This window comes from Corapipo altera, unplaced genomic scaffold (assembly GCF_003945725.1).
Source record: "Corapipo altera isolate COAL_440 unplaced genomic scaffold, ASM394572v1 51, whole genome shotgun sequence".
NCBI classification, from domain to species: Eukaryota; Metazoa; Chordata; class Aves; order Passeriformes; family Pipridae; genus Corapipo; species Corapipo altera.
In genome coordinates, this window is record NW_020884892.1 from 1,775,306 (window position 1) to 1,800,398 (window position 25,093).

The window sequence follows — 25,093 nt, forward strand, 5'->3', positions numbered from 1 at the left end:
CCCTCATCTCCTGTAGCCATTTCTCCAGGTCTGATACTCAAATAGGAAAAGTAGGAAAAACAGGAAAAAGCAGGAAGATGCACTCAGTGCATTTTCTTGGTGTCTCAAGCTCAGATTCCTATTGTCTGCAGCATCCAGGTTTCAAGCAGAGATCTGGCAGTAGGAAGCAAATCTCTTTCGAAAGTTTCCACCAGTGATTTTTCTTTTTTCAGTAGGTTTTAGACAGGGTTTCACAATGTCTTGCAAACAGTACCAGCTCCTGAAAGAACTGTCATGGCTTATGAGCATTACGCAGCTTTGCACTAACATTTTTGGATGGAAGTGACATTTGATTGTTGTGACCTTACTGTGTCTTGTGATGTTTCTGTGCAAAATGAGAGCCTCATGACATGCATATTTGATACATAAATGGCAACTGAATGCCTTGATTTCACATGTCTCTCTCGGTTAATACTCCATGTTTTGATCCTGTGGCAGTCCATTCACCTGAGGTCTTTTTCCTTTCTTATTTTCAGATCACTAGGCAAAGGCAAAGTTCAGCTTGTTTGCTTCATGCATGAAAGATTAGTGTCCTGTGCTGTGTAAGAGTGTTCCTTTCTGAAAGGTTTTTTTCTCACTGTTTGGTGGTAAGAGGCAGTTCTCTCTCACACAAGGAACTCACTTTTAAGGGGATTTGTCTATTCAAAAAACCCTTTACACAAGAAGACAGTAAACTTCCACTTTCAAGTCCCATTTTAAAGGCAGAAGGTTGTCCTTTAGCTAAAAAGAGAAAAAGTTTAACATTGCATCACAACACGAACTTTGAAAATTATTCCCCTCCTCAACTTTGCTGTTTTGTTCAGTCCCTTATAAAAATTCAAGAACACCCTGTAAAAGGAAACTTTGCCCTCCTGGAAGCTGGTGTTTGACCTTTGCAGGGCAGCGAGCTCTTGACCAACAAGTGCAGAATGCAAACATTTTGGATGCATCACTCCAAATTTTCCTGGAGCTCCAAAAGCATACCAAGGAGTGACCTCTATCCTCCCGGCTGTCACTGTCCCTGTGGAGGGGGTCTTTGGGGTGGCATCCCCGTGCCTGTACATCCAGGGCTGCTTGGCAGGGATGGGTTCGAGCAGATCTGGGTGCTGGGGCAGCTGTTGCTCTGAGCGGTGCCGCCGCCGAGTTGGGTAACCATGGCAACAGCATCACCGCCAGCATCCTCCTCCTCCTCACTCGGCTCTCCTCCTCCTCGGCATCATCAGGAGCAGCAGCAGCAGCAGCAGCCCTGGCAGGAGCCAGAGCCCGGCAGCCGAGGCTGCAGCCAGCTGCTGCCATCCCCTACCCGCACCAGCACCCGGTCACAGCCCCGGCCCCACTGCTCCCGGGGGGAATAGGGCAGAGGGAGTTGAGGGAGCTGCACTGCAGAGGGATCCCAGACAACCCAGGTAAGAGCTGTGGGGCTGCTCACAAACTCCCCGAGATCGATGTGCTGTGTGCCTGGCGTGTGTTTGCGTGAGAGTGTTGGCTGCGAGTTTTCCGGCTCGCTCCTTCCAACAGCAGTGTGATGACAATTCCAGGCAAGCATGTTTTCTGGCTCATCTTTCCCATCTCTGCCATACTGTCCCTGTCCCTCTCCTCCACCCAGATACATAAGGAATAATAAATAATATTCTTAAAGGTTGGTAGAAAATGGGATGATGGGGGAACCCAATGTGATCAGAGTGGGTAACGGCTGTGCTCCCAAAATAAAAGTGGGCAGCAGCAGCAGAGCAAAGGTTGACATGATAATTAATAACCCCTAAAGAAAAAAAAAATGCGACAATGCACTTCTGTCTCTGCCCACTCTACAAATAAATTTCATTCAGCAGAGAGCTGTAAAGAGGACAGGTGTGTGAATAGTCACGACTAGAAACCTCACTGTAGTCCACAACTGTCAGATTTGCCTTAAGTGTTTTAAAATCAGAAAAAAAAAATACAGTAACAATGCAATCATACCTGAGAATGTGTGTATATATATAATGGTAAAAATATTGCTCTTAAACCTTTACAACTTCTAAGAAGTCAAGAAAAAAAAATTGTCTTAGAGATGTGGGTCTGATGGCCAGACAGTCAAAGATGCTGACTTTGTCTGTTGTGAGAAAGCATGTACTGTGTACATTTCCTACCGGAAGAATAGTTCTAACTCAACGGCACATGAGGACAGTCCTTGTAATTTCATAAGCAGGAGAGATACAAATCTGTGGAGTGTCCTTGTGCAGGCAGATAGATGTGGATGAGTGCGTTTGTCTGAGGATCATGAAGGGGGAGAGGATAAGAAGTAAGTTTAAGCCAAGCAGTAAGTGTTTGCTGTGTAATGACTGCAGAGAACTCTTTCCACTTCCACGGAACTATTTTTTATTTGTTTATTTGTTTGTTTTTGTCAGCAGTAAGGAGAAAGAGATCTGCTGCTGCTGCTGTCTATCTCCTTCTCTAAACCCCCTGTTCTACCTTCTGGTGTTCCTTGTCCTCCCCAAATCATCCTTGTCTGTGTGGCTGGAAATGCTGCTGGCTTTACTGATAATAAGTATTTTAATAAAAGACTTTTGAGCCCATCCCAGGATATGATACAGTTTTAATTCTGCTTCCTAATTATAATGTGGGGACAGTCTAGGTAAGACCCAGTACAAGTACTGGTATACTTGTGTGTGTATATATGTGTATAATATATATATATATACACACATATATACTTGTACATACATTGAAGGCTAAGAGGCACCTGTCATTCATGTTCAACCTGATTTGAGAATCAGAGTGTTTTTTTGGTCCCAGTCCTCTGTTTTGCTACATGTCTGCAGATCCTCCTAAAATCAGCAGGAGACAGAATATAGTTTAAGTTTATAGGTATAGAACAGAAGGCAGAATTGGGCCCACCTTTTTTCTATGTTTATAAAAACCCTCCTCCTGCAAGGTACAGAACAAGAAATTTGGGTAGTCAGGACCTCATGCCCAGTTCTTATGCAGAAATGTTGTAAAAATTACCTGGGAACTATGTTCCATCCCAAAGGAAATTGATAGGATGAGCGATAGAAAGAAGAAAATATAAGCAAGTATTTGGAATCAGTGCTTTGATTTGCAAAATAATTTCCTTAGGAACTTGACCTTCTCATCACAACAGGTCTTCTCTATAAGGGGCTCTTTGATCCATGTTAATAACAGTGCTCACAGACATGAAGTTTAACTGAAGAGGATGATTTTGGATACTTATATTAATTAAACTAAGGCACTGTAGGGCTACAGTCCTTAAGGACAAGTCTGGGCACATTAGATCATGTATTTCTGTATAAGATTTGATGTTTGCTTCAAATCTGGAGACTATTTAAATCTTGAAACTTCTTTGTAGTGACAGAGAGGGAATAAAAGTGCCTGTAAAAATGTCTGTAAAAAGAGCATAAACCTGATCATGCTGCTGACACTGTGAGACCAGTAACAGAGCCAAAACCCTGTTTATACGTGTTGCAGAGATGTAAAGTGCTTAATCCAGGGGCAGTTCAGTGAGGCGCAGAGCAGCGATCCTCTCATCAGCACAAGCAGATGATTGAAGGTCAAAGGGCTTTGGGTATTACACATTAACACCCTGCAAGTATTCCTACACAGTCCTGCTTTGCTCCTAGATGTGGGCAGGTGATTATGGAGAAGCCAGAACTCATACATGGACTTTCGATTACTATGGGGTTGCCAAACTACTGTTAGAAATGACTCTGGGAAAGGCAGGGAAGGTTGAGGTTTTCATGAGCTCTGCTTGGGCATAAAAACCCCCTGTGGAGGACTGTTCATGGAAATTCAGAGGCTGATATCAGTGGAAACAGCAAGGAACCCCCTCAGATAATCAGTTCTTAATGCTCCGTGCCCCCCACCCCTGCAGCCCTTTCCCTTGTTTAAACTGGAAAGCTTAGGAGTGATTTTTTCACTTTGCCTTATGGCTTTTTCTATTATATTATATTAGTTTAGTAATGGAAGGGAACATGGTCTTTCTTTTGCTTTGGGCATGGCTGTTAAGAGCTGCTCTCTCGATACCCACTTATTGTTCACTAGCACTCTTCTAAGGAAAAAATATTCTATCTCATGATATAACTGAGCATCTTTTAAAATCTCTCTCCTTATTTTCATTAGTCACCCACTGTGGCTCTTGGAACTCAGAACAAATGAAGACATACCATAGTTGCTGCTCTAAAGTCAGCATTTGCCAACAGGTTGAGGTTGAGGCAGGAATTTGGGAGATGCTGCAGACAAGGTTTTGGTGGTTTTTTGGGTTTTTTTGGGTTTGGTGTTTGTTTGGGGTTTTTGTTTGTTTATTTTTTTTTTGTGTGTGTGTGGTTTTTTTTCTTTTTCCTTTTTTTTTTAAATAAGGAAGCTGTTATTTTCCAGATCCTGCTCTGTAGTAACCTGAGGCAAGAGATGATTTGAAGATGAATGTTGTACCTTGCCTTTAGTTTAACAATGCTATTCATTTTATTTTGAGCCTATGTATAAATTGCTGTTTATTACTCTATCCAGTAATCACCCTCTTGCAATATTATGCTTTTTCCTTTTACACTGTATGGTGATTGACTAGATTCACTGCTTAATGAGGCAGACAGTTAACCATGGAAAAGAAAAGTTTTTCCATCCCCCAGGGGAAGGGTAAAATCTTTATGTTAGAGAGTGGGCACTTTCTGTCTGTTTGCTTCCCTTAAAAATATGTAGCAAGTCCATAGACTTTTTGCCAATTTTCATCTTCTTAAGGAGTCAGATTGGTCTTGGCAGGTTCTCCTAAAGTCTAAATCATACCCAGGATCATGCAATGTGAACCTTTCTGTGCACTGAGCAGTTATCCTTATGAGAATTTGGAAAGGTTATAATTCCTCCCTAGTCTATTGGCTCAGGGTAGTGTAAGCTTTCGGTCTCTTCGTTCTGCAATCCCTGGGGTCCATCAACTTCCTTACTCTTGGACTGAAACCTTCTCCCCCAGTTGGTGAGTCAGACTCTGTTTGTGCTTCCCACAGCAGAGCACTGTGTGAAGTGTGTCCACAAGCACGAGTAGTGTGCATTTCTTTGTGTGCATTTCTTTGTGTGCATTTCTTCTGCTCTCCCCTGTACCCAGTTTCCTTCCTTGCACACTGGCAGTTCCTGACAGGCTGCAAGAAACTCAGGGCCTGTGATGTAACATGACCTCTGCAAACACTGCTCTGGGATATAATGGGCTGAAATTACCCAAGCCATTGTGGCTTCTGGGCTGATCCCAGTCCTTCTTCAGAAGGTCAGCACAGTGACATACCTGATCTCAACTTGTTGGGAGAGTCAGGGAGAGGCTGGCTTCTACCAGATCTTCCAAATCCAAGAAGATATGATTTTATTCTCTCCCTAATCTCATTATTAGTGCCTGCAATACTAAGGACTCTGTTATTCAGCAGCTTTATTTCTTCCCTGTTTCACTGCAGCAGACAGAGCATCTAAACAAAGTCTAAAAGGGAGAATGATTTTCTTTTCTACACTTAGATGCTGCTGACATCCACATGCAGTCCCAAGTCAAAAGAGAATACCTTGGAGGGGGGTGGGTGGTCTCTCTGGTCCTGCTACAAATTTACCAGAAATTTCATTGCATTTTTGCCTTTGTCTTGGGTTCAGATGTGCCTTGGTATGTTTGCTGTGTGTCTGGAGCCCCCACACCTCAGCCCTGGGTGTGTTTCAGAACAAAGATTATCTTGAGTGGACACAGAAAGACCCACAAAGTTTACTTCCCTTACTGCACATGAGGCACTGTAGTTAAATGCAATATCTTCACATGCTCTTCATGCCTATTGTGTTTTCTCTTGTTTAGAATCATGGAAGTAAGACAAATTAAGCAGTAGTTTGAACTTTTCCTGGTCTATATACTTACCAAATTCTTGCTTTTGTAGTAGTATATCAGCATATATATAAGTTATATTTATCATAATTTCTTTTTTTTGTTCTTAGCTATGTAGTGTTGCCATGGATAGGTAAGACCTTATACATACCATTGGAATTTAGAGGTGAAATTGCAGATAGGAAGTAACAGTCTTGTACTGATAATGCATGGCAGTGGTGTGACAATAAATTAGTTTGTTTTATTTGTATGGAAATTTCAACCTCTGACCTCTGATCACAGTGTAGCTTTTAAGGATTCACAAAATGCAGCACAATGATGAATGGGATTTTCTTAATGTAACTTGGCTTGGTAGGGACTAGTGATTTTAAGACACTGATGCCACCATTTAGCAACCTGGGGAGCACTAGGCTTTTTCTTGGTCCAGCTAGTCGGGAAAAAACATCTCTCCTGTTGTATTACAGGATCTGGGTGACTGACTGGGAAGGAATCTGGATCTGCCAGCATCTTCTAATGTAATTTTGTTTTCTCTCAAGTTGCTAACATTGCATTTATTTCTGAGGCTGGCAAGCACTGTCCTATTACTTTTTTACAGCCCAAAAGAACATGAGCATTACTTGGAGGATGCAACTTGAGTGAAATGTTGCTTGTATCTCTATCAATTTGTCAACCCATACTGTGAAAACCACTGTGGCAGCAGGAAAAGCAATCCTGTTTTCTGAGAATGATTTCTTAAAGGACAAAGCAAAAGGACTAGCATTTCCATCCACTGAATCCCAGACAAGTGGAGTGTTTCAGTATGAAAATTTCCATCTCTATTAAATTATCTTGTTCTTCTCACTCATAACCTCTTATTCTTCTCAGTGGCTTTGACTTGACCTAATTGTGAGCAGATGATGCCTGTAGATGGTGTAACCTCATGTTCTAGCTAAATAGCGCCCTGGCTTGTGACTGTCCGTTTTGAGATGTCTGCATGAAACAACTGACTTTTTTTTTTTTCATAAAAAGTCTTCCATTTGTTTTAGAGGTGGTGGGGAAGCATGGGGCAACACACACTTGTGGAATATCATGTCCCTTTGTACACTGCTTTTCTGGATTTGTGCGAGCTATTCTGGATTTGTGTGGTTTCTGCAGAGAACTGAGACTCTTAGCTACAGGTTCTGAGCACATGATGCAGGCTTGCAAGCTGCCAATACCTGTAGCAGCTGCTCACCCTCTGTGTGATTGAGTACCTGAGTTCAAGAGGTACTGCCTTACATCTGCACAGCTCTTCTGCTCTATTAGGGCCCAACTATCCCACGTCATAAAACACCAAGATCTCTGTGGGACAAGGCAGATGGATTTCATTAGAGCTGAGCAGCGTCTGCTGCTGCAAGTGACTCCTCTAACAGGCGCTTACAGAGTTGACTGCACTGCATAAACCTATTCTACACCACGCAGCAGCACAGCCCTATTTATTTTCTTTTGCTGCCTGTCTTGGCTTAAAAACCCAGCTGAAAACTTCTCTTTTCTGTCCTTGCCTCATTGTTTTCCCTCTGTTTCTCCCTCTCTTTGCAGCTGTGTTTAGGCTGAGCAGTGTGAGGGTGCAGTTTGCCAGGGTAGATATTAGAGGAAATAAAGTGGCATTGTGTGATGTTCTAGAGTGCTTTGCTCTGCAGCCACCCAGCCCTTTCACCACTTGAGGCTATGGGATGCTTACCACTGACCTCAGGATCAGCAGGAGTCATCCCCATGCACAAAAGTCTTTTCAGAAGGAAAGATAATGCACAGGGCTGAAAAGAGACTGTTGTTTGAGGAAGGTGTGGAAGCCTGAACCTCATCGGTCAAAAAGCTTTTGTTGGCTGCCGTGGATGGATCAAAGTCATGCTGCTGTTTTACCCTGGGATGCCACAGCCACCTGAGCATTCCTTTTCTTTGCTTGGGGAACCAAGCAGCAAATTCAGGGGCATCGAGAGACAGAAGAGTGACAAGTCAGAGAGACATTATTTCAGCAAAGCTACTCTTTTTGGAGAGAAGTCACTATCTGAAGGTTGGCCCTAAATGAAAATGAATAATAATTCTAGAAGGTTACATGAAAAGACCTTAGATATGTTCTTTCTTTTAGAATGGGGAAGGAAGGAATAGATTTTGGATTGCATAAATTCTTTTGGATTGCATCAATTCTTTTGTCTAAAGAAGGAAGAAAGATTGTTGAGGGAAAAAAATGCAATAAAAAACTAGTGAGGAATGATCAGCCGGCTCTTGCTAATTTTTAGTTGCACTGTAAATTAGGCCTTGTTTTCTTTGGGTAACTTGCGTTGGTTGTGGATGACATTACTGCTTTATTAAACTTGCCGTGCTGAGAAACTCATGGTTATAGTGTAGCTAATAATAATACCCTAATTGAGAAACTGAAGGTGGGATAAGTCGGCACCAGAAATTGGAATGCAGAAATAGTCGCTGTAAGTTGAACTAAAAATACACAACAGCATAACCCTCTTGTCTAGAGCAGCACATGCTGAACACACGTGTGGCACTGGCAGTGAGGAGAATGGCTTTCCTTTGTTTTTGGCAGCTGCTGGATCAGCAGTGCTCTGTGATGATCTGTGTATGTGACGGCCTAACACCACCTGAGATGTGCGAGGCCCCTCATAGCAAGTTAATGAGTATCCTTGGCAAGTTAATCATTATCCAGAATCATAAACAGACTATATAGGGTGAAACAGACCATGTCAGATGACTTGGGAAGCCAGTTGGTCCCAGGGTGGGACTTCGTGATCTTGGAATCACCCGATGACATGGAAGTGACCTGCAGCAGGGACTGAGATGTAACCATGGCTACTCTGTTCCTCTGCTCCCTGCTCCTGCTTGGGTTTAAACAGCAGATGTCAAGATTGCTGCTGAATTATGAGCCTTGGAGTTATCTCTGCACAAGGGTTGTTTGTGCTCAGAAAGATTCATCTATTTTTTTTTCTGCAGCCTCCCAGGGTTTACCCAGTCTCTCAACTTGGGTTTTACAAGAGTGATATTTGGTTTAGTGTGTGCATGTTTTTCTGCTAAGAGCTTTGTAGTCTCCATGACAATAAGAAAAGAGTGGCCCAGATGTAGTCGTAATAGGGGATCCTGAAATAGGTTAGTTAGATGAAATTAGGACACATGTAATGCCAGAATCAGCAGTGCAACATGGGTATCTGCTGCACTGTCAGATGGTAGATCAAGGGTGAGGAACACCTTGTAGATGAATCACAGAATCATAGAATCATTTAGGTTGGAAAAGACCTTCAAGATCATCAAGTCCAACAACTAACCCAGGACTGCCAAGATGAAGAAAAATGCTCAGTGAAAAGAGGGAGTTAATTGATGGTGTTGGGCACAAGTGATGAGATATTGTCTCCAGATAAAGGACACAAACACAACATAGGGCTGAAAGAGTGAAGACAAGAAGCAGGGCCTGAATACTCTAATTCAAAATTCCTGCATTGTGTGTAATGAAACCCAGCTGTTGTGGTACTCCTTTCTGTGTCTGAATACAGAGAGACCTGTGGCTGGGATAGGAATGGGCAAGGATATGGCTGTAGCTACTTTGGTCACCACATCTGCAGACATATAGGAGGAATACAAGTGATTGCATCAGTGCTCCTGCCTTGCTTCCCTTCCCAAAGTCAGGTGCCTGCTAACTGTACAAGCACAGGTGCTTCCCTCAAAGCAGAAAGTGTCAGTATATTGTATGAAGAAATGTCAGCTAACAGAACTGGTTTTATAAGGTTCAGTCTAGAGATAAGTCCTTTCCTCAATGCACCTGAGCTTCTGTTGTGACTGTTTTCCTTTTTTGCTGTATTACAGCCAGGAGATCCAAGGACATCGATCTCCTTTGTGTCTCGTCTGAGACTTTTCAGGGTTGTGGGGATCAGTTGGAGACAGACCAGGCAAAGCACAAAGGTTATTTCTCTTGGGATAGGTGCTTCTCGTGTGGGCTTTTCTGGGCTGAGGTTACTCTGAATAAAGGACCACCAGGAATGACAAGCTTGCTTACCTGTTCTTCTTAGCCAGTCAGATTCTTTCTGAGACTGCTGTTGTTCTTACTCTTTGATGAAGTGAACAGTAAAAAGCCATTTTTGTTTATAGGATAGTTTCATAGCATAATTCCCATTGGTAGGAATGTCTGTTCCAATTACCTGCTGAAATCAGGGGCACCTGTGGGGGCAGATCAACTTTCTTAAGGTTTTATGTAGTCCAGCTTTTTATCCATCTATAACAAAAAGTTAGTGGCCTCTGAGATCTTCTGAATTGTCAGGACTAGGGTCAGCAGGGGCTTTAGGGGAGATTGTTTTGAGAGAGAGAGGAGAGATCTGACAGCATGTGCAAAGACCACATGTCTGTAAGGACCTTTGACCATGGAGACATCCAGAGGAAATTGGCAGAGACTCTGAGAAAAGAGTGGTGTACAGAGCATGACAGAGGTGAAAATGAACTTATCAAAAGCCTCCTTGGGCTGTCAAGGACAGGTTTATTCCTTGGCATAAATGGCTTCCTCTGGGGACTTGTGGAATATGCGTTGCCAGGGGGAAAGTGCTGACATTTATAGTGAAATGGGTCTGGCTTGCCCTGTGTCTGTACATGGTAGATGACTGTTCTGGGAGATAATGCCTCAGGTCAGTGATTTAATTATATCTGGTTTGGAGACCTTTCACCATACCTGAGATAACTCAAGGCTTACAGGATGGCGTTTGGAAGAATCATCTGTTCAGCAGCAATAATCACCAATTACTAAGAAAAGATCACCTTACTTAGTCATTTCCCGCTGCTCCCATCTTCCCACCAAAAGCTCTGTTTATAAAAGCTTTGCTTTCGGGACCAGTGCCACTGATAATCAGAAACCTCACATCATAAGAACATTTAAAAAAAGCATTTGAGGACCAATTATATAAATGTTTCCTCTTTTGTAAAACAGCTTGGGACTTGTAAACATACTGAGTCCACATCTCTCTAAATAATTCATCATGATGAATTATTTAGTTGTGTAAGCTGTGTTTTAAGTAAGGAAATATTTTTCCTAATATGAAGGAAATTAAGGTATTTCAGATAATTTTGAAAAAAGTAGCTGCTGTTTCACTCTTTTGCTTCTGTTTGTGTTGCAATTGATTTTTGTCATGAGTGTGTTCTTCAGGAGTGGCTGATACTGGGTTTGTAGTGAAGGTGACTTCCTCAGCACCAAAAATCACAAAACCTTTCAGCAGAATAAGGCTTATTAGAAGACAAGGAGTCCACTTCCTGCTGTAGATGTGCAAAGGGCACATTTTAGAATTTAAGAATATTTTTTTATTTTCCAGATGAAGTTGTAGATGGCAACTTCAATCCACTAAATAAAGGTGAATGCTGTTACTGATGGAGTCTTTTGTATAGTGCTTTTGAATCTTATTTGTGAGGTTAATTTGAATTTTGTTCCCTTTATATAAATATATATATTTGAAAAATTCTGTTGCATTTCCTTTTCTCTCTCCTTTCTTCTTCTCCCTCAACAACAGATGATTTTGAAGACAGCATGAATGAAACAAAATGTTGGCATGGTCTAGCTGAATTTTCTGACAAGATAAACATTGTTAAATGTGAGACATATGCCTTAGTGTGTGACTGTAATTTTATAGGTTCTTTTATATGTTATGGTTGGCAGTAGAATCCCTGTAGCCTATTCTTGCTAGAAAGAACAGTATTTCTTAGTTTTAAGACAGAAATTATCCAAAATTGGTATATACCACTGGCTCTACAGTGTGAGTGGTGAAGTGAATCTTGGTTCTAAGTAGTTTCCATTCCAATACATTTTATAAAAGAAGATGATTATTCAGCCACAGTGCATTTTGGGATGGTATGATGGTGTCATCAGAAGTCCTCTTTTCTTCCTTTATCCCATCTTTGGTGTAACACTGTCTGGAGGTGATGCAGCTCTGTTTGCTCCCAGTGTGGAGTGCAGACTTGTATTGGGTGAGAGTGTTTCTTCTGATGGTTGCACAGGTACAAAACTGGAAGGATATTGGCTCCAGCTCATCCTGTGAGACATTAGTTTGTGCAGCCAGACCATCAGAGGATGAATGCCATGCCCCTTTCTGGCCCCCTCAATTTTGAGGACCACTCACACCATCTGGGAGTCCTTTGAACTGTAGTGAAATCTGATCATCCCACCATACCTTTATAGACAAGGGATCTCCATGCAGAAATTCCATTGATAGTTCATCTATGGGAATGTGCAGGCCCATGAGTGTTTGCATTTTATCTGAGATTCTGGTCAGGAGAAGAACTTATTTTTCTTTATTTTAGTGAGAGGGGAGTCAGCTTCATCCAAAGTAGCTGCCAGCTTTCTTTTTGTGGATAGAGCAGAGAAATAGCTATTTCTAAAGCACTACACAGATAACTTTTTTAGAATGCCTGCTTTAGGACAGAAGGGTCATGCTCAGACTTTGTCTTCACTGTCTAAACCCTGGACAAATAGCTGAGGAACAGCCATTTACACTGTAGATGTCTGTCATTTTACCAAGTGTATCCAAACTTATTTACTGTCAAAATATGGAACAGAAGATAGATATCCTGAGCTTTATCCCTCTTCTCCAGAAATCCTTGCTACTTTTCTTTAGGATTCCTTAGATGCGTGGCATAGTGATGTTTTTTGCAGGAGGAATGATACACAGGCCTCCTGCCTTTGCTAGTCATGTTTCCAGACTCTTCTGGCAAGATCACCTTTCACATTCCTCTGTGTGATGCCCCACTTTGGACCCCTGACTGGTTGCTGGACTAGCACAGGGAAAGAATGGTGAAGAGACCCTAGCATTTGGTTCACATTATGCATACTAAATGATTTTGGCTCTAAGATATAGTCAGGGGATAAAATGGCACATTTGGCAAAAATGTAGCCTGTTTGGAAAGGGCATTTGAGCTTCGAAGATGCAAAACCCGTGAACCAGTTTGGATAACAGAGGCACTATAACTTCCTTAGCTTGGTGCCCAGCTGCGGCAGGGCATCACTGTGATCCACAGCTGTTGGTACTTTAGCCCAAGCAGAGCAGCATCCTTTCCTTGCCCCTGAGATTGCTGGTTCAGAGACAGCACACACACACCTCTGCAGTGGTTCAGCGATGCAGTACCCTTTGTTCAGAAGGAGTAATTCAGTGCTTTGTGTGGGTGCATTTGTGGAATATACAGCTTCTCTTAAAGAAGTAGACATGTTTCTGGTATTTGCAAATGTTATGGCTGCACATTAAGAGAAAATAAAAAGACATTTTGGTGGAGGAAATTTCCATTATTCACCAGCAATTCCTTGCACACAAGTTTTTAGTTGAGAATATCTTATTTTAATAGCTTATTCTGTGTAGGGAAAGTAGAGGAGTTGGAAGCTGATTTCCAAAAGGATGAAGTATGTCTTGTACATAGCAAATCAACAACCTTATGAAAAGAATTATACTTTAAGGCCTAGTTCCTACAACTGCTATTAAAGTGACAATAAGCCATGCTGAGGATGTAAGGATATAAAGTTCTTGGAAAGTGTCTAAAGGAGGACCACGAAGATGGTGAAGGGTCTAGAGAAGAAGTCATAGGAGGAGCGGCTGAGGTCACTTGGCTTGTTCAGCCTGGAGAAGGGGAGACTGAGGGGAGACCTCATTGCAGTTACAACCTCCTGGAGAGGGGAAGAGGAGGGGCAGGCACTGATCTCTGCTCTGTAGTGACCAGTGACAGGACCTGAGGGAATGACCTGAAGTTGTGTCAGGGGAGGTTTAGGTTGGATATTATGTAAATGTTTTTCACCCAGAGGGTGTTTGGGCACTGAACAGGCTTACCAGGGGAGTCGTCACAGCACCAAGCCTGACAGAGTTCAAGAAGTGCTTGGCTAAGTCTCTGTGCTGGTTTTGGCTGGGGCTGAGTTAACTGTGTTTTGGATTTGTGCTGAACACAGGATCGATAATATAGAGACGTTTTTTGTTATTGCTAAGCAGGGCTTATACTGAGCCAAGGCCTTTTCTGCTTTTTGTATTACCACGCTGGCAAGGAAGTTAGGGGTGCATGGAAGGCTAGGGGGAAACACAGCCGGGACAGATGACCCAAATTGACCAAAGGTATATTCCAGACTATATGACAGTATGACATATGACATGTGCTCCATATATAAAGCTGGGAGGAAGAAGGAGAAATGTGAGGACATTTGATGTCCCACATTGCCAGTGATGGCATTTGTCTGCCCAAGTCACCATTATGTGTGATGGAGCCCCACTCTCCTATAGATGGCTTAACACCTGCCCGCCCATGGGGAGTGGTGAATTAATCCCTTGTTTTTGCTTTGCTTGTATACTTGGCTTTTGCTTTCCCTAATAAACTGTCTTTACCTCAACCCATGAGTTTTCTACCTTTACCTCTGATACTCCTGATCCCACTGGTAGGGGATTGAGTGAACGGCTGCATGGGGGCTTGGCTACTGGCTGGGGTTAAACCATGACACATTCTCAGGCACAAGGTGTGCGATTCTTAGGGGTGTCCTGTGCAGGACAATTGGACTGGATAATCCTTGTGGGTCTCTTTCAACTCAGGATATTCTATGATTCTATGGTTCTATGAGGCTTAAACATCACTGTGTCCATCAGGACTCCCCTGGACTTTGCCTTTTGTTACTTTGGAGATTAAATTCCAATGTGGTTGCAGATTTATCCTGGCTCATGCACTGTCTTTCTGAGTCTGGTTGAAGTCAAGAAGAGCAGTCACCTAAAACCTGAGGTGTTTAGAATTAAGAATTAGATTGAAAAATCTAGTCAGTAAACTAAGCTCGTGACCCATGGCTGTTGTCACTCATCCCACACACAAATCTGTCACCCTGGATGATGTGTGTAAGATACAGTCAATGTGTTCTCTCCACCGCTGTGCAATGTAGTACCTGGTCTTGCACAGTTGCTGTTCACTTGATTTCTGTGGTGCTCTGGTAGGATCAGTTATAGAATCCTAGAACTGTTTCGGTGGGAATGGACCTTAAAACTCATGTTGTTCCAATCCCTCTGACATGGAAAGGGACACTTTCCACTAGACCAGGTTTCTCAGGATCTGCAGGTCAAGAGGGTGGGTTATCACCAGGATCCTAAAAATCCTTTAAGCATTTTTTTCTCTCCAGTCTGTAGCACTGGAACTGTTGAGACTGAATACAAATTCTTCGCTTTTAATTTTAAGAGGAATATTGTCCTGTTTTGTTTATGAATCTTTGTCAAGTCTCAGCAAATCTACTGTAAGCCCCAAAGCAGTGTTGAATAAATCCTTCTTTTTCCAGATCGTTGATTTAATGATCAAAAAAGTAATAAAAATGGTAGAAAATGCAGAATTATTACACTTAGGCGAGACTTGTGGCAACTTTATAAAGTTGTATGAAAGAAGATTAAATTCTCTGTTGATGAATACAGGGTAATCTACAATGGAAAGAATTAACTCGAATCATAAATCTTGCTAGCTTAAAAATAAATTCTCACCATCTGAGAGAAGATTCTTTAGAAAACATTTCTATGTGTATGGTTTTCTCAGGAAATAAAATTCTCTGTGAGTAAATAGAAGATTTGGTGCATAAGAACTGGGAAAAAGATTATTTATTAATAGAAGAATTAATTGTGCTTTCTTATTTTTCCAACTGTGAAATATTTGGGAATTAAAATATGTTTTCACTTAAATTAACATCAACCTGTGGGAAGTATTGATCTAGATTTTTTTTAGGGAAAAATCTGGAAATTAGGGGATCCTATTGTAAAATTCAGTTTGTTTAGTTTTGAAATGCCTTTTTTAATGCCGAATTGCAATTGTTTTAGAGAAAGAAGCTATTTAAACTAAAAAAAAAAAATCTTAAATGAAAAGTGTTGATTCAGTGTTTCTGATCCATCAAAATATTTTTATTTCTGTCAAAAAATTTTGTGGGAAATATAGGGATTTCATTTTGAGTCTGAACACAAACACCCACCCACTCACAGTCAGAAAATTTCTTGCTATAGGTCCCATGGGTGTGTTCTCCAAAACATTGCAATGTCTTACCAGCAGCGTGGCATCTCCTAAACTGGTGCATTTTAATTTGGTCATTGTCTCCTACGGGTCTGTTTCACATGTAGGAGGCTTCCAAAGCAGGTGACCAGAATTCATACTGGTGTCTGTGCTCTGGATTTGAGTAAAATGGATATCTTATTTCAACTGAGAATCAAGGAAATCTCTTAGCTGAAAGGTGAGGTATTTATGTTCTCAGCTCCTATGAAGTTAATGGAAAAAGTTCCCATTGGATGGGAAAGGTTTTCACTCCTGGTTTTGATATAACAAGGTGGTCCATATGCCAAGCTCTGTACAGTAGTGCCCTGCAGAACTAACTGCTGAGTACTAGGATAATAGAAGGTGAAATAATTTACAATAGTCTCTATTACTTTCCAAAATATAGGCGATAGTATTCTGTGAAAGTCAAAGGCATTACGTTACATGTAGATTAAAAAACACTTTAAGGCCTTGAAACTTGCAAAAAAACCCCAAAGTGAACTAAACCAAAACAATCCCCCCAAAAAAAACCCCAAACTAACAAGAAAGAAAAAGATGCAAATTGAAAGAAAGAAAATGGGAAAGGGGAGAAAAGTACTACTAATTTTTATAACCAATGAAAAAATTCCTATTACAGGATGAGAGGATGAGTTAAAATCTCCTAGGTACTGACACAGAGGCTGAGAAAATAGAAAGATTCCCATCAGGTTCATTTTTGCATCAAGCAATATCTGAGGGAAATTATGACCAAACCTACTCACTGGGAAGTACATTTTTTAACTTTTTGTTATCACAGAATAGCCTAGATTGGAAGAGATATCAAAAGTTCATTCAGCCCAACATTTTGTGGGAAAGGGAGTGGAGATGAGATCATCTAGCAGCCTGTCCAGTCACATCTAGAAAACCTCCAGAGATGGGGACTCTACCATGACCCTGAGGATGTTGTTCCAGTGAATGATTGTTCTCACTGTGAAAACTGTTTTTCTTACACAGACGTGAAACCTCTTCTGGGGTAAATTGAACCCATTGCCCTTTGCCTTCTCCATGTGGCTCTTTGTGAAGAGACAGTCTGAGTCTGTCCTCTTTGTAGTCCCCCTTTAATACAGTGATGAGATACCCCCCTGAGCCTTCTCCCTTCCAGGGAGAGGAGACCTTCAGTCAGAAGAGATGTCCTTCCATCATTCCTCAGAGGTCAGGTCATGACACTCCTTCGGACCTTCTCCAGGCTGTGTCTTTCTTGAACTGTGGGGACCAGAACTGGACACAACATTCCCGCCGTGCCTGACAAGCACTGAGTAGAGAAGAAGATCACATCTCTGTCTCTGATGGTCAAGTCCCTGCAGATGCAGCCCAGGATCCAATTTGCCTTTGTTGCTGCAGGAGGGCACTTCTGACTCCTGTGTAGCTGGTTGTCCACCAGGACCCCCAGGTCCTTTTAAGCAAGGCTGTCCCCAGACATACAGGCCTGTACTGGGCCCTTTGGTTATGTCATCCCAGGGGCGGGACCCTGCACTTGCCTTTGTTAAACTTCATACAGCTGCCGTTGCCCACAGTTCCCCAGAGTTCCAGCCTGTCTAGGTCTCTCTGTAAGATGTGTCTTCCATCTGATGTGTTCACCTCAACACCATCTTGGAGTCATCCAGGTCATTTATGAAGGTGATGAACAGTGTGAGGCCCAGTATCAATCCCTGGGGGACCTCACTTGTCACAAGCTGCCAGCCTCGATAGAAACCATTGATCACCACCCTCTGAGTGCAGCCTTTTAGCCAATTTCCTACCCATCTTACAGCCTTCCCATCCAGTCAAACCTTACCAACTTGTTTCATAGATGCAGTTTGTCTAATTTTTCATTTCAGGATATTTTTACTTTTCATTGAAACCTCTGTCGTTGGTATTGGTATTGCATATCTGTATGCTGTATTTGTCTCCAGTATTCTGAAGTGAAAAGCATCTCCAGTATTCTGAAGTGAAAAGCATCTCCAGCATCTGTTTCTTGGGTCATAAACCCTTATCCATATGTAGAGTTCTTTCTAGTTTGTTTTTTTTCTTCCTTTCCATACTGAAATTGTTAGGTCATAGTGCACATAACACTATGCTTTAGTATATAGAACGCTATCTGTATTCCGCTTTGCTTTTTAAATGTCACAGTGCCTTCCTCGCTAAAAGCATTCAGAAAGCCTGGGTTTGATGCTGCATACTGTGTTATGCAAGATTAAAAAAAAAAAAGAAAGAAAGAAAGAAAACCCAACCTGTTAATTAACTTTCTCAGGATTTTTTTTTTTTTTTTGTAAAAATGAAAGTTCCGTTTGTTCAATGTGTAGAAAATTAGAATGTTGAACTCTATACCGAAAATTGAGGGGAGGAAATGCAAAGGCACTGCAGAATGCTGGGGCTCAGTATATACAGAGAAAAATAAGATGCTTTTGACAACACTGCAAACATTTTTTCTCTTCCATGTGCATGGTAAAATTGTCCTATAATAAATCGATTATTGGAAATCTCTTTTTCAGGGCTCAAAGGAGACCCATCTGTTTTACCACAGTAAATTAAAACATTCTGTGTGTCTCTCAAGAAAACACCCTATTGTGCCATAGTAGAATTTAATATTTTCCATCATTGTGTAGCTGTGATTGTAAAGGGAGTTGTTAAAAACCACAGCGTTCATTATGGCATGTTTAGAGCAGGAAGGATAGAGGTAGCAAAGCTCCAAAAGGCATTTTTCTTTCTTTTTATCTTTTACCTTAGAGACTGCTTCACATCTTGTCCTCTTTCTTTTCCCTCTTTGCCAGCATATTCCATGGCATCCTGTAGGTCACATGTAAAATGGATCCAGAGTTATGTAAAATATCTCTCATTAAAATGGACTTCTCTTACTGCTTGGACCACTTCTTATTCCCACATTCCCATGAACAGATTGCTGCAGAAACAAGGGAAATCCTCTCCAAGCCACTTTCCTGCAACTGTGTTTGTCATTACTGCTTCATACTAATCTGCTCAGGTATAATTCCTGAGCAGAACAAGTCCTGATTTCAGAGGTGCTTCAGCAGATTTGTCCTGCCCATCTCCAATTTCCTGGACATGTGCTGACCATGGCCTCTAGTTGACTTCCACTCATCTCCTCTATCCTTACTTCTGCTATCCCTTCATGAGAACCTGACACATTTCTGTTTCAACTCAGTGCCAAGCCCAGCAAACCACCATACTGACTGCCAGGTCATGACTGCCAGGTGTTTGCTTTTCCTTTTGTCCTTCTCCCCATTACCCAAGACACAAAACTGTGATAACCCGTGTCTGGTTTTGGCACCTCCCATTCCTTCAAAATTAAATGGCCTTCTCCCCTTTTTTCCAGCTGGGGAAGGGTGATCTTGAGGTGGGTCTATCCCTGTTCTTCTTTGTCTCATAGGAGATGCTCAATTCCTTCCCTCTGTTGGTTGATGTCTCTGTAAGCTTGTTCAGCTCTGAATGTTGAACAGGTCTGAAGTGATGAAGAAACAAATATCATACCTTTACTGAAATCTGTACCCCATACACCTTAGGTGTGCTTGAGATTGCTGTATTTTTTGGTAAAAGAAGCTGGATTATCCGTGTTCTTCCTTTCATTTACTGGCTTCCCTCTCCATACTTTTATTACCTTTCCTTCCAACCTGTAACCAATCTGTGTTTCTCCCGCTGTGGTCCCTTCCAACCCTACCCATCCTGTGATTCTTTGGTTCTGTACTGGGGAGGGGACCAGTTTTGCCACGCAGGATCACGTTCTTATCTCTGCTGCCAGCTATCTTCTGAAAAGACCCCATCCTATTCTAACCCAGAGAAAGATGTGACAGAAAATGGCAACATTTAAAATTGTTCCTCTCTAAATGGTCACAACTAATTATGAAGGCTACAGCTACTGTGAGATGAGCTAATAAATGCCTTGAACAGGTCTCTGAAGTCTGTACTGGAAGGGGATGAGTCATAGGTGCACCAGCTGACTGCAAATGAGTGGGTGGGAGGGGAAGGGGCCTTGTGATTTGTACTGGCAAGGTAGGAACAAAGAGCTATCCACAGGTCTGGGAAATGATCAGCGGTGAGTTTGGACTGACAGCTCTGCAGCAGTAAGATAGAGGCCACAGAGTGTTTGCCAAAGTAAAGCCTGGGCTTTTAAGTTAATCACACATTTAAAGCATTCCGTCTGAATGAAGGAAGTCGGAGATCAGCAGAGGATTGGTCAGGCTGTGAGATGCCATGTAGGATTTAGTCTCTGCTCCTTGGTCTGACTGCTGGTATGTAGCTCCTTAACACCAGCATTAGGAATAGGAATGCACTGTGATTTGAGTCAAATCAGAAAACAAATTCAAGTTTCAGTGTTTAAGATCAATGCCGTGGGACATAGGTAGATAGTGATAGGCCAAGAGAGAACAGTTTGAAACTAAAAGAAGAGATATTAGATATTAGGAAAAAATTCTTTCCTGTCCTTTCCCAAACTGAGCACTCCTGGCTGCCTCAGCTGCTCCTCATCAGACTTGTGCTCCAGACCCTTCCCCAGCTCTTCTGCCCTTCTCTGGACACAATCCAGCACCATGACATCCTTCTTGTCATGAGGGGACCAAAATTGAACACAGGATTTGAGGTGTGGCCTCACCAGTGCTGAGTACAGGGGGACAATCCCTGCCCTGGTCTTGCTGGCCACACTATTGCTGATACAAGCAAGTCAGTTCTGCTTATTTTGGAAAACTCATCCAACCTAGGCCAGCTATGGCATTTTCTGCTCTCTCTGAGGAGTAAATGCAGGAGATAACTAATCTGGGCCCAACTTGTTTGGGTTTTTGAAATGTCCTATGATCTTTTGAGGTGTGCATATCAGCTTGCTGCTTTGAACATGTCATAGGATAGACACAGAGGGATACAGTTTTGCAGGTGGATAGACAGGAGTGGATAGAGTGCCATGAGTAAGATTTAGCATGGGGCCAAGGATGAATTTGATGTTGGGAAAACAGGAAACCATGGACAACTCATGCCAGAAGAATTAAGACAGTATGTGAATGGGGTCTCCTTGTAGTATGAAAAAACAATCCACACTGGCTGATCTAGTTAAAAATCCAACATTCTAGAGAGGTTAAGACAATTCAGCCAGACACATCATCAATAACTGATTATTTGCAGCTAAAATTAGACCTGGAATTGGCATTTCGTATCTTAATTAAAACAAAGCTATCTTTATCAATGAGCTATGACAACTTTGAGCAGACATTTCCTCGTGAATGTTAATCCCTCAGTCTCTTTTGATTAGCAGATGGGATTACATTAAAATTGATCCTCCTTCCGAGGTCCATTTGTGAGCTCTGTCTCAGTATTGAATTACATGGCTGGCCCCGTGCCAGGCACAGGTCTCCATTGGGACAATGAAATCACAGCCGCAGTGATACTCATTTGTGTTTTACAGTATGCCATTTATTTATTACAAAAGGCTCAGGAAACTTTATGCCTTGGTGAGATATTATTTAGGCTTCAGATCTCTGTCAAACCTTATTGTTCTCTTCGGTTTGCTTTGCACAGAACTGGCTTTTGAAGATAGGAGGGGAAAGGGTAAGGAAGAAAAACAATGTCATATTTAAAATCTAGTTCTAGTGAGATTTTCCCAGTTGTACAGGCTGCTCCGAGGGAATTGTTGAGTTTCAAGCTGGGACAAAGCGTCATCAGAGGAACTCGGAGAAACAGGCATCAACTTGGAAACGTGTGGATCTCGTTAAAAGATGGGTCCTTCTGGCTCATAATTGAGCTTCCAACAGCCAAACCCTGAAAATCTGTTCCTAATTTGTGATGACCTGTTGCAATTGTTCTCCGAGGGCCCCTGTGAAGCTGGTGGGAGTCAATGACATGATCCTTGCTGAATTCAAGAGCAGGGAAGAACTCTAGTGTCTTTGTTTTCTGTTTCAATGTTCTTTCTTAATAATTGAGAGTAATTAAAGCTATGAACAATTTTCCCCAGGGAAACTGAAAAAAAAAAACTTCACAAAAAACAACAGAGAAGAGCTGTTGACAGTCTGAAAAGTGTAAGAGCTGGACAGCTTAACGTTTAACTCCCTCCCACCTTTTCCATCTGCAGCTCCTGTCATCAGTCAGCAAGCCAGCCAGGAGACAGCGATAGCTAAATGGTGTGTGTTCCCCTAAGGTTCCAGATTACATCTTCCCTTTCCTTCCCTTTCCTCTCTGATATCTTTTAATAGCCAGTTTTTATGAAGGGTACTGTGTTCCTTGACTTGTACGGTTGTGAACTGAAAGCTATCTTCCAACATCTGACTGGTTCACTTGGGAGTTACATGAGCATCTTGTGAGAGTGTGAACCGATGTCTTAACTGAGCTGCTAAGCATCATTCTCAGCCTGCCAAGGCTCAAATGTGAGGTGGAAACATATATATATATATATATATATATAATTTAGGCAGAAAATATAAAACATTATGGGATTCCATACACTGTTGTAAACAGTATTCTGTTTCACTTTGCTTATGTGATTTGGCATTTCTCAGCGAACTACTGCTCTGTAATAGCACTGAGAAGGATGCTGTGCTTGAGTGGAAGTAATGTGGGATGCGAGTGATTGATGTTACTTGAAATGAGGAATATAAGAGACTCCAGATAGCAGACCAATTATGTAGCTCATTTATTTTCCAAGGAAAGTCTCATTACTACGATTGGTGTCGAACGGAGAAGAGGAATCAGTTACTCACTGTCTTGGATCTGCTTATTTTTAGATCTGCAGGTTTGTCTTCAAATGCCTTGAGATGTGGTGGTAAGAATTTCAGAGGAAGAGAGATGGACACAGAACGTGCTTCTATTTTGTAAAAGTGAATCTATGGGGAAGAGTCACCTTGAATTCAGTTTCATTTACTTTTTTTTTTTTTTTAATTGTGATAGCCATATCCAGGGTTTAGGTCATCATGTTTTATTGTACTTAAGCCAATATTTCACCAGCAACCTCTCCAAGTTTTCCAAGTACATTAAGTGCTACACAGCATTGTGTGCTTCTCAGAACTACAAAAACTTGAGAGATGAGGCGTAGGTGCTAGAAGATTTTTTTTTTTACTGTGGTCTTTCCACTCAGGAAAAAGCAGCCTTAATTAGACTGGTTAAGAACTGCTAACAACCTTTATCAAGTGAAGTTGATGATGATAATTCTGTCTTGGAACTACAACACGAACATGAACATATGTAGCTTTAAAATGGTCTACTGTCTTTCTAGTGCACTGAGACAAGAAACTTCCAGAGCAAATCTGAAAAAGAAACATGAGATACTTCCAGTCGTATAAGACAGATTAAAAAAAACCCCACTGATTGTTTGACACTATACTTAAAGTGTCTTCATAAAGCTGTGGGGAACATTCATAACATTCTTCTTCTTTTATCTGGACATTTGCTATGTAAGGAATGGCTTCTTCATGCTTCTGTTTTCCTGCAGAATCGGGGCCTTTCCACCCTGTGCTTCCAAAGACACTGTGCTGTTGGTTCGAGTTGTGTTAGACACTGCCTTACTCTGCTCAGGGTGGTCCATTTTATCATGATAGCTGACCAAAAAATGAGAAACGGTGGATTACTTTTTTGCATTTCAGGGTGTTTGTCCAGTCTCATGTGGCCAAATCTCTTTAGACAACGGGTTGTTTAATTTCATTTCATTTTCCTGGATGTTAGTGGCTTTCTCCCAACACAAAAAAGCCTGTGCTAAGCAAACCAGTTCTATTTTTTGCCTACCTAACAGCACGAAAACTGGAAGTTTCTTCTTTATGCAGAAAGCTCCCTACTGTTGTATTGAGCCTTTTGGAGTCTTGTATTTCCATACCCCCAGGCTCTGTGGCTGTGCTACCCATGTTTGTATTACCACAAGTGACTGTTAAACCATGATACTTCAAATGCTGTTTTTCTGCTCAATGATTTATTTGTGTGACTGGGGACAGGTTGAAGATCTTTTGACTACCACAAAATCAAATGAAGTAGTAGATCTCTGTATATTTTTGAAAGCGAATTCAGTTGTTGCTTAAATTTATTTAATTTTGCTAGAAATGTGAGGAAACATATTTTGGAGCAATCAATCCAGTGGTGCCAGCGTCAGATTTGACAACAACAGGAAGACTTACCAGAAAATAAAGTAGAGGGATTTGGAGGGTGTTGTGGTTTGAGATTCTCCAAAATCTTAATTCTCTAGTCCAAACCCCCCTCCCACATCTCAACTTAATGTGGGATGATTCTTTCCAGACAAAACACACCAGACTCAAAGTGGGGGAAAGGGAATATATTACAATGACTATACAAATAAATATTATAATACATTATACACATGATCTCAACTATCTCTGCTATGACATAAGTATTTACAATGGATCAGATCTCTTCTCCCCTCCAAATAAAAGTCCAGGAGGGAAGAAGGACAGATCCCTTCCACATTTAGGGCAGCAGCTCCTCTTCTGTCTTCCATGCAGCAGTTGCAACTGGATTGTTGTAGCTGGATCTCTTTTCAATACACGCAAGGGGGTCTCCAAGCGAAGGCCTCACCTGTGGACTGCCAGCACGGACAAGACTCGCTTCACCACAGGTACATCACGAAATGCAGGGGCATCTTCATGAAAGTCCCTTCCTCAGGGGATTCACCCCTGAGTCAGAACATCTTGGGCAGCTTTCAGTTGAAAGTCCTTGCCTCAAGAGTTCCACCAGAGCTCCTGTACTCTGTCTCAACTGTGGCAGCAGCAGCGGGGGGAGCAAGGTCACCCCCCTCTGCATTCCTCTCCGGCCGCCCCGGTCCAGCTTTGGGACGTCTTTGAGCTTCTTAGCTCCTCTCTCTCTCTCCGGTACTGCTGTACTCTAAGACTCCTCTCAAATAGGAGTCCATCTACTCCTTCTCTCTCTAGGAGGGGTCTCCAAGGGTTTTTGGGGGTTCTGGTTCAGTTCTTACCCCAAAAACTCTGTCTCTCTGCTGCCGGCTCTCTATCTCGGCTTGAGCAACCCTGAGTCTTCCTTGGCTGCATGCTGTTTCACTGCTTCTACAGTTATCTCTTGGCTCTTATCTATAACCTCTGGATATTGCCGCCGCTTCTGCTCTGTCTCTGCTCACTCACGGTGGAAAAACATACCCCAGCTTAACTACAGACACTTAGTCCAGCTTAACACTGTTCCAAGTCTCTGTAGCCCCCAACTGGGGCTGGGGGCGGGGGGTAGAGGCCCCCCAGAGGGCTCCTGCCCTCTCCTCATGGCTCCTACAACATGACCACTTCTTCT

The 25,093-nt window shown here is 42.1% G+C and overlaps 1 protein-coding gene across 2 annotated transcripts in view; it reads left to right on the forward strand.

Annotated features, from left to right (window-relative positions):
* Positions 1–1,227: 1,227 nt before the first annotated feature.
* The window catches only part of FAM135B (family with sequence similarity 135 member B), a 199,576-nt gene continuing 175,710 nt past the window's right edge, over positions 1,228–25,093 (forward strand). For both annotated transcript variants that reach the window (XM_027645656.1, XM_027645657.1), the window contains exon 1: positions 1,228–1,424. The gene's annotated coding sequence lies outside the window, so the exon portion shown is untranslated. The remainder of the gene's footprint in view (positions 1,425–25,093) is intronic.